Here is an 8,068-nt window from a genome sequence, read left to right on the forward strand (position 1 = left end):
AATTCCTTCTGGCCTATAGTGTTTCTGCAGATAAGTCTGCAACAATTCTGATTGTTCTCCCCTGGTATGTAGTCTGACATTTTTCCCTTGCTGCCTTTAGGATTTTTTCTTTTATACCTAATTTGTGTCGGCAAATTATTATGTGTCTTGGGGTTGGTCTTCTCATCAGATGTCTTACAGGGGTTCTGTGGATCTCTTTTGCTTGTATAGGGGTCTCTCTGGCCAGATGAGGGAAGTTTTCTTGAATGACCTCATAGAATGTTTGTTACAAGGTGTTTTCCATTTTTCTTTCTATTTCAGGTATTCTGATCAGATGTAGGTTTGGTTTCTTGATAAAGTCGTACATCTCTTGGAGATTTTCCTCTTTCTTCTTAGTTTTTTTTCCTGTATTTTTAATAGATTGGGTTAATTCCATAGTTTGGTCTTCCAGCTCTGATATTCTTTCTTCTGCTTGGTCAATTCTGCTTCCCATGCTTGTCAGTTTGCTGTTTATTTCTTGGATGGAGTTCTTTATTTCTGTTATTTCTAAGTACACTTTCTTGAGTGTCTCTAGCTTACTTGAAATTTTATTTAGTTTTAGGCTTTGCATTTCTTGATTTGTATTCATTCTATCCAATGGTTCTCTGATCTATGTAAATACCTTCTGGATATTGTTTGGGAGATAGCCATTTTTTGTGCCCCAGTAGCTGCTCTTTCTAGCACTGATTCTTTGCTGGGACTCTGATGGTTACTGGCGGTTTTTCAATGATTTTTCTTCAGTTGTAACTGTTCTCTTATCTTTCTCTTCAGTTCCATTGCTTAATGGAAAATGGAGAAGTAGTTACTTTTGATATTTGCTTTACCTTTTATCCTTCCTTGAGCTGGGCCTCCAGGATTTTCAATGATGAAGTAGGGCTGGGTGTGGGGCATTGTGCTGCTGCTACAATTTTGAGCACTTACTAGGGTGTACAGGGGGCTGCAACAATTCTGAACCTATTGGCAGGTCATAATGTTTGCTATCTGGTAAATGGGCCAGTTGGGACTTGCTCTTCGTCTCTGCACAATATGATCTTACTGTGGGTATGCTTGCATAGCTCTTGAGTACAAGACAGGATATAAGAGGGAAAAAAGAGAAAAATAGAGAATGGTGGAGAGAGAAAAAGAAGAAAGAAAAATAGAAAAAAAAATAACAAAAGAAAACCACATGCAAAACACAGAAAGAACAAAGAAAGAGAAATAGAAAAAGGAAAGAAAAGGGAAAGCTAACCAACAAACAAAGCAACCAAACAAGATAATCAAACAAACAAAACAATACCCCCCCACAACAAACAAACAAACAAAAAAACAAACCATTGATAAAGAGTTCTCAGCTTTAGTGTGTCTCTTTGAGAGCGGCCACTCCCTTTTGTGACAGGTTCTGCGACTTCAGGGCTGTTTTGGCAGGTTCCCTTTTCACCATTTGAACTTAAGATGTTAGAATCTTCACCCCCTACTGCCTGAAATTGGTAGCCAGTGCAGGCCCATGTGAGGAAAGGGGGCTGAAATAACTTGACACAACATCTCTCAGGATCTCTCCCCCTTCCTTCCTTCCCAGCTTTGTCACAGCTCCCAGGGCATCCAGTTCAAGGCAGGAGAATGGGGCCTCCTGTCTGCCCTGCCCTGGCCTCCCGATCTCTTTCACTTGTTCCTCGGGGCAGGGGGAATCAGTTAGGCATTCACCAGTCTCCTTCTCCAGCAGTTTCACTGTCTGTGTCTATTGCCCAGCAGCTGGCTCAGGGTGGAGGATGGATTGTCTGGAGTTCTGCATCTGCCATTACCCACCAGGACTTGTGCACTGGGGGCAATGTTCTCTGAGGCTGCAAAGAACAGCCCTAATGCAACACAGAGATAGCACTTAGTCTTAAGATGCGGTTCTGCTGGTTCCACAGAGGCCACCCAGGAGCACGTCTTTGCCCAGGTGTTCGAGAGTCTGCTTAGTTTCTCTGCCGGCTGCTGTTCCTGTCACCAATGGAGTCGATAGCTCCTTCTCCAGTCATTACCACAGTCTCTGGAACTCAGGACCTGGTGGCTAGGCTCTGGAGCCCCGTTCAGGTTCAGGGTGACTTCTTCCCACTGTCTCCTCAGTACTATGCCTCAGGATCCCTCACTGCACTCCTTCTGCAGCCCTCGCTGCCAGTGTTCAGCCTGGTGCTGTAGTGTTGGGATCAGCAATCACTCCAGCAGTTCTTTCTGGGAAAAGCTCTGATGATTTTAGAAAAATGGCACTCAGTTTCTATGCTCCGGTTAGCACTAGGGTCAAAGCAGAGCAACTGTGTCACCAGTGGCTTCACCAGGAGGGCCCTGGCCACTTGTTCTTGAGTCCCCATTCAGCCTTTTCACACTCCCACTTACAGAAACACATGCAGTATTGTCCACGCAGGGACTCACGCAGTCTGACAGGCTATGCTGCCATCTTCTTGGAAATCCCCACCATACTGATTTCATAGCAGCTGTACCATTTTACATTCCCACCAGCAATGCACAATGTTCTAATTGATTCTCATTCTTGCTGATGCTTGTTATTTTCTTTTATAGTTATGAGCTGCACATGATAGTTTAGTCACAACAGATCACATAAACGATGATGGTCCTGTAAGATTATGACAATATTTTTACTGTACCTTCAGTCTGTTTAGATACACAAATACTTACCATTGTGTTACAGTTGCCTACACCATTCAATAGAGTAACATGCCATACAGGTTTGTTGCACAGGAACAATAGGCTATACCATATAGCCAAAGCACGTAATAGGCTATACATAAGATCTAGGTTTGAGTAAGTACATTCTATGATGTTTGCACAATGAAGAAATCACCTAAGGATGCGTTTCTTAGAACATATCCCTGCTATTAAGTGACACATTTTGTTAAGTGACACAAGACTGTATTTTGATAATAGCCATCCTAAAGTTCTTAAAGTGTCTGTCAAGTGTTTTAGAACATGTAACAGATTTATAAATATGGCATAAGTTTTTGGTGCCAGATGCACAAATCCGAACCAGGATTGATAATACAAATAAAAGCAGAAGTAAAACATTTCATTTATTAAAATAATTGCTCATCTAATAAATACTTGTTTAACATTATCTTTGTACAAGGCACTAGACTAGCCTCAGTGTATACAGTGATTAATAAAACAGATATTCTGTCAAGTTCAGTGGATGAAGATTATATAATTACATATATAGTTAGTGTGGGAGATGCTCTTGATGCCCATCCACATGCCCTTGGCACTGTAAAGCAAAAGCTTTTTACTTTCAATGCCTGTGACTCGCTGCCTGAGGGCTTTTGATCCTGGTAATGACAATATATTTGGCCCATGCACAGGATAAACCCTACATGCTGAGGCTTTCACATCCTTGGGAACAGCCCTCAAGCAATGAAGTGGTGGATAAATACCACAACTTCCTTGCCCCTCATTTGGAATATCTCTGAGAAGTTTTGTACTTTCTCCCAGAGTTCCCTAGTGGTATTAAGCTCCAGTTGCTCATGGTGCTAATTTATTTGATAAGAAACCCTTTCCTTCCCTTCTTTCCCTGTTTGACTTCCAGTCCCAAACAGTATTTCCTGGAATCACATTCCAAATTAACTACTTGCACTCAGATTGTCTTAGGGGATGTTCTAGGAAAACCCAAACTAAGACACATGTTAATACAATTTGGTAAATTCTATGGAGGAAAAGTAAAAGTTACTATAACAATTTTGTAATAGGAAGTCAAGACTGTGGGTTCAGTGAAGGCTACTTTGAAGAAGTGGCATTTGAATGTTGAGTAGGAGTTAATGAGCTGAAGGCATCCCAGGCTGAAGGAAATAGCCCTGCAATAGGTGACAGCATGACATTTTTTTAGAGGAGGAGGAACTAGAGAGAGAGAGAGAGAGAGAGAGAGAGAGAGAGAGAGAGAGAGAGAGAAGGTGACAACAGACGAAGCTAGACAGATAGAAAGCATTCAGTTCATACATAGCCTTGTAGACCATGCTGGAAACGTTGTCTTTACCCAAAGATGCTTATTTGTACCACAAAAGGCTTTTAAGTATAGGAGAGACATGGTGAGATTTGCTTCATATGGAGATTAAAGGGACCAGGAGGATACCCCCAAGGTATCAATTGCAGTGGTGCAAGTGAAAGATGATAGTAGCTTGGACTAGTGCAGAATTTCTCAACCTTGGTATTATTTACATTTTGAACCAAATTATTCTTTTGTTGTAGTGCACTTTACTGTGGATTGTTAAATGTTAAGCAGCATCCCTGTTCTTTACACACAAAAATTTCTCCATATATTGATGAATGTTTCTTGGGGACAGAATTGTTGCCAGGTAATAACTCCCAGACTAGAGCAATGTTAGTGAATTTCTAAGAGATGCACACTTATGAGATTTTACTCCAAAGTCTTTGGTAAAGACAAATAGAGAAAGGAGGTGAAGAAAGGAGGGAGGGACACACACACACACACACACACACACACACACACACACACACACACGGGAGGGGAGGCTTTGGCTGGCGCTAAAATTTACCCTTAATAGCCAATAGATTAAATCATGTAATGTCATGAATATGAAAAGTTAACTCTTTATTGCTCAGCATGCTTCACACCAAACTTTTCTGATTCCCCCAAAGCACCTCTACTCCTGCTTTCTTATTTGTGCAATTAGTTTTCTACTTATCTATTTTCAAAATGTTTTACTTTTTTCCAGATCCAATCAAAAAACAAATGTCATTATTCCATTTTTCTTTTCCTATCTCTTTTATATAGATCTACTGCTACCACCCTGGTTGTAGCCTTTATTCTCTTACGTGTTTTCCCCTACAAATTCTCTTTCCTGTCTGATACTTTGCCCAACTTGCTTAGGACAAAATGGTCTTTTTTTCCTCTGGATTCTCACAGTATGTGCTGATTTTTTTTTTTTAATTCTTTGGCATTAAGACATTTTTCTATGAGAACATATTTTCTAGCATATGCATCTCTTCTTTACCTCAATTGCAAGCATCATCATCTCAAGGTCCGTGTGATGTTTTCGTGTGTCTCAGTACTTGTGCAAATAGTACACATAATTTAGTAACAATAAGGCTTCACACCAACCATATGATTGCCACATAATTTAATAGTCCAGAAACATTTCACTTTAAAGGGAGCTCTTCAAACTTACATAGGGTCATCTAAAATATATAGAATATATCATACCACTGAGTAATCTTTTTCAACTGCTATAACTTCAGAGGGCAAATGCATGAAAATCTACTTTGGTGGCAACACTGTCAAGGAGAAATGGTGACATTACTGTGAATGAGCTTGACCCGAATGATGTTAGCTACAATATATTGCTTCATATTTAGTCCAAAGTCACAGAGAAGGCTTTTTATAAAACTACTAATCTGAGCTGATGACTAAAAGAGAAATATTTAAAGGTCTTTTCCTCCTCTTCATTGACTCAGTATAAATAGGAATGACATGCACATAGTGAGGGGAAAATGTGGTGTCATGAATAGAGATATTTGTAGCACATTTTTCATTGACTTTAATGAGATGCATGTGGCTAAATGTGTTAGTGCTTTTGGCAGAATGTCTTTTTTTGAAAGCATCAAGGTTTAAAAGTCTCAGTGAATATTTAAATTGGAACTGGAATTTTAAAAAAAGTAGTCTTGTTCAGAAAGCCCATTGACCCAGGAGCATGGCATACAAGGCACCTACCAGTTTTAGTGGGAGTGAGATCATTTGACCACACTAAGGAGTTAAGGCAAGTGGCCACGGAGGTGTGGACATTTACAAACAACGGCAAGGGTAATTACAGTGGAAGAGTATGGGAGGGAAACCCTAGTGATGACTAATTTTTCACTGTGTTGCTTTTATCATTGGACACAATCTCAGAATTCCTAGATTTTCATATTTAGTTACAGGACATGTATTTCCATAGGAAAACTCCTCACTGATACTTTCAAAGCAATGTCCTTAACATGTCCTTGGGACTCTTATACACGATTGGTAGGAATGTAAACTAGTACAGCCACTATGAAAATAGTACGGATATTTCTAAAAAATAACAAAAAACAGACAATAAAATTACTTTTCAATCTACCAATCCTACTCCTGGGCATCTACCCAAAGAAAAATAAGTCAATATATCAAAGGGATATATGTTTATTGCAGCATTATTCACAATAGCAAAGATATGGAATCAGTCTAAGTGTTCATCAATAGATGAGTGGATGAGGGGTATGTTGTAGTTGAATGAAGAGGGAATAGGGTGGGGTCGTGGGAATGTGTGTATCTGGGGGAGGAGTTGTGGGGAGACGGAACAAAAATGTATACACTATGAACACAGTGGAATACGATTTGGCCATAAAAAGAGTCAATTAGGTCATTTGGAGATCATTATCTTATGTGAAATAAGACAGGCACAGAAAGTCAAATATCCCACGTTGTCATTTATATGTGAGAGCTACCAAACTTGATCACATGAGGGCAGAGAGTGGAAAGATAAAGAACAGAGACAAGGAAAGGTGAATTGGGGGAGGGAGAATGATGAATAGAAGTGGGCTAAAGGGTACAAACATACAGTAAAATAGAAGGAAAAAATTCAGTGTTTGATAGCAGAGTGAATATATTTAATTAAAATGTATTGTACTCAGGTGATGGACACCCTAAATACCCTGACTTAATCACTATGCATTATATACATGTGAAACATTTTATATGTACTCCATAAATCTGTACCCCAAAATGTCCTTAAAGCAAGACTCAAAAATAAAGACAGTGCAAGTCAGTCACTTGGTCAACAGCTTTGATTTCCTTCTGTGACAATGAACAGTGTTAGCTGTTGTCAGGCTTGTAATTTTAATTCATAATCCTTGTCCTTAAGGAATTTGCAATTATCTGAAAAGATTAAAAAATATGTGAATGAAATTGATAATATGTAAATGCCAAATGTGTTGTAATACAGATGAGAGCTTTTAGGAGACACATATAGAAAATAACTCCAAATGCTTCATGTGATTCATTCAATCATTACAAATCAGTGGAAAGTACTGTTTATTACTATGCTCCAATGAGGAAAATGAGTACACAGAGAGGTTGTCTAACATGCACAAGGTCACTGGATTTCATAGTGGAGGTAATCGGACTTCAGAGCTTGTGTGCCTAAAACACTAGTCTGTATTGAAAGAAGAAGAGAATTACCAGTTTTATCAAAACAGGGAAGAATTTTCATAGCTTTGATTGAGGGGTATGTTGTAGATGAATGAAAAGGGAATAGGGTGGGGTGGTGGGAATGTGTGTATCTGGGGGAGGAGTTGTGGGGAGACGGAACAAAAATGATAATACTTTAAGCAGCAGCTTGAGGTGGAAATTAAAATGGTACACTTTACATGTATATGGGGGTGGAAGAGTGAGTAGCAATTTGAATCCAGGCGATTTTGTGTAGGAGGTTGGTTGACAGTAAGTGGGAACATAGATTGGTACAGGTTTCTAGGCAAACAGTTTTGCAACACCTCAAAATTTAAAATGTGCATGACTTTTGATCTATTATTTCCACAACTAGAAATGCATTTCACAGAAGTAATTATTGTACTGTTTGTAAAAATAGAAAAAAAGATATAAATGCCCTTTAAAAGAATTGTTGAATTGTATTTGATCATACTATGAAGTATTTTGAAAAATGGGGGGTCATCTATTTTTATTGACACTGAGAGATGCTTGTGATTATTATGCCATGAGAAAAATTGATTTGATGAACAAAATGTATGATGTGATTTTATTTAATATAGTTGTAATGAAGTCAAGAAACACTTATAGAACTCTCACTCTGTGTTGGGCACTGCTTCAGGTACATGAGATACAGTAGCAAACCAAACACACAAAAAGATCAAACCAAACAGATCCCTGCCCACACGCAGCTTACATTCTAGAGGGAAAACAGACAACAAGCAATAAGAAGAATAAATAAGTAAAATATACAATGGGTCATAACTGCATTAAAAAAGGAGAGCAAGCCGGGCTCGGTGGCCCAGCCTGTAATCTCGCGCCTTTGGGAGGCTGAGGTGAGTGGATTGC

The sequence above is a fragment of the Carlito syrichta genome, unplaced genomic scaffold (genome assembly GCF_000164805.1).
Source record: "Carlito syrichta isolate Samal-C Ts95f unplaced genomic scaffold, Tarsius_syrichta-2.0.1 Scaffold307066, whole genome shotgun sequence".
Classification (NCBI taxonomy): domain Eukaryota; kingdom Metazoa; phylum Chordata; class Mammalia; order Primates; family Tarsiidae; genus Carlito; species Carlito syrichta.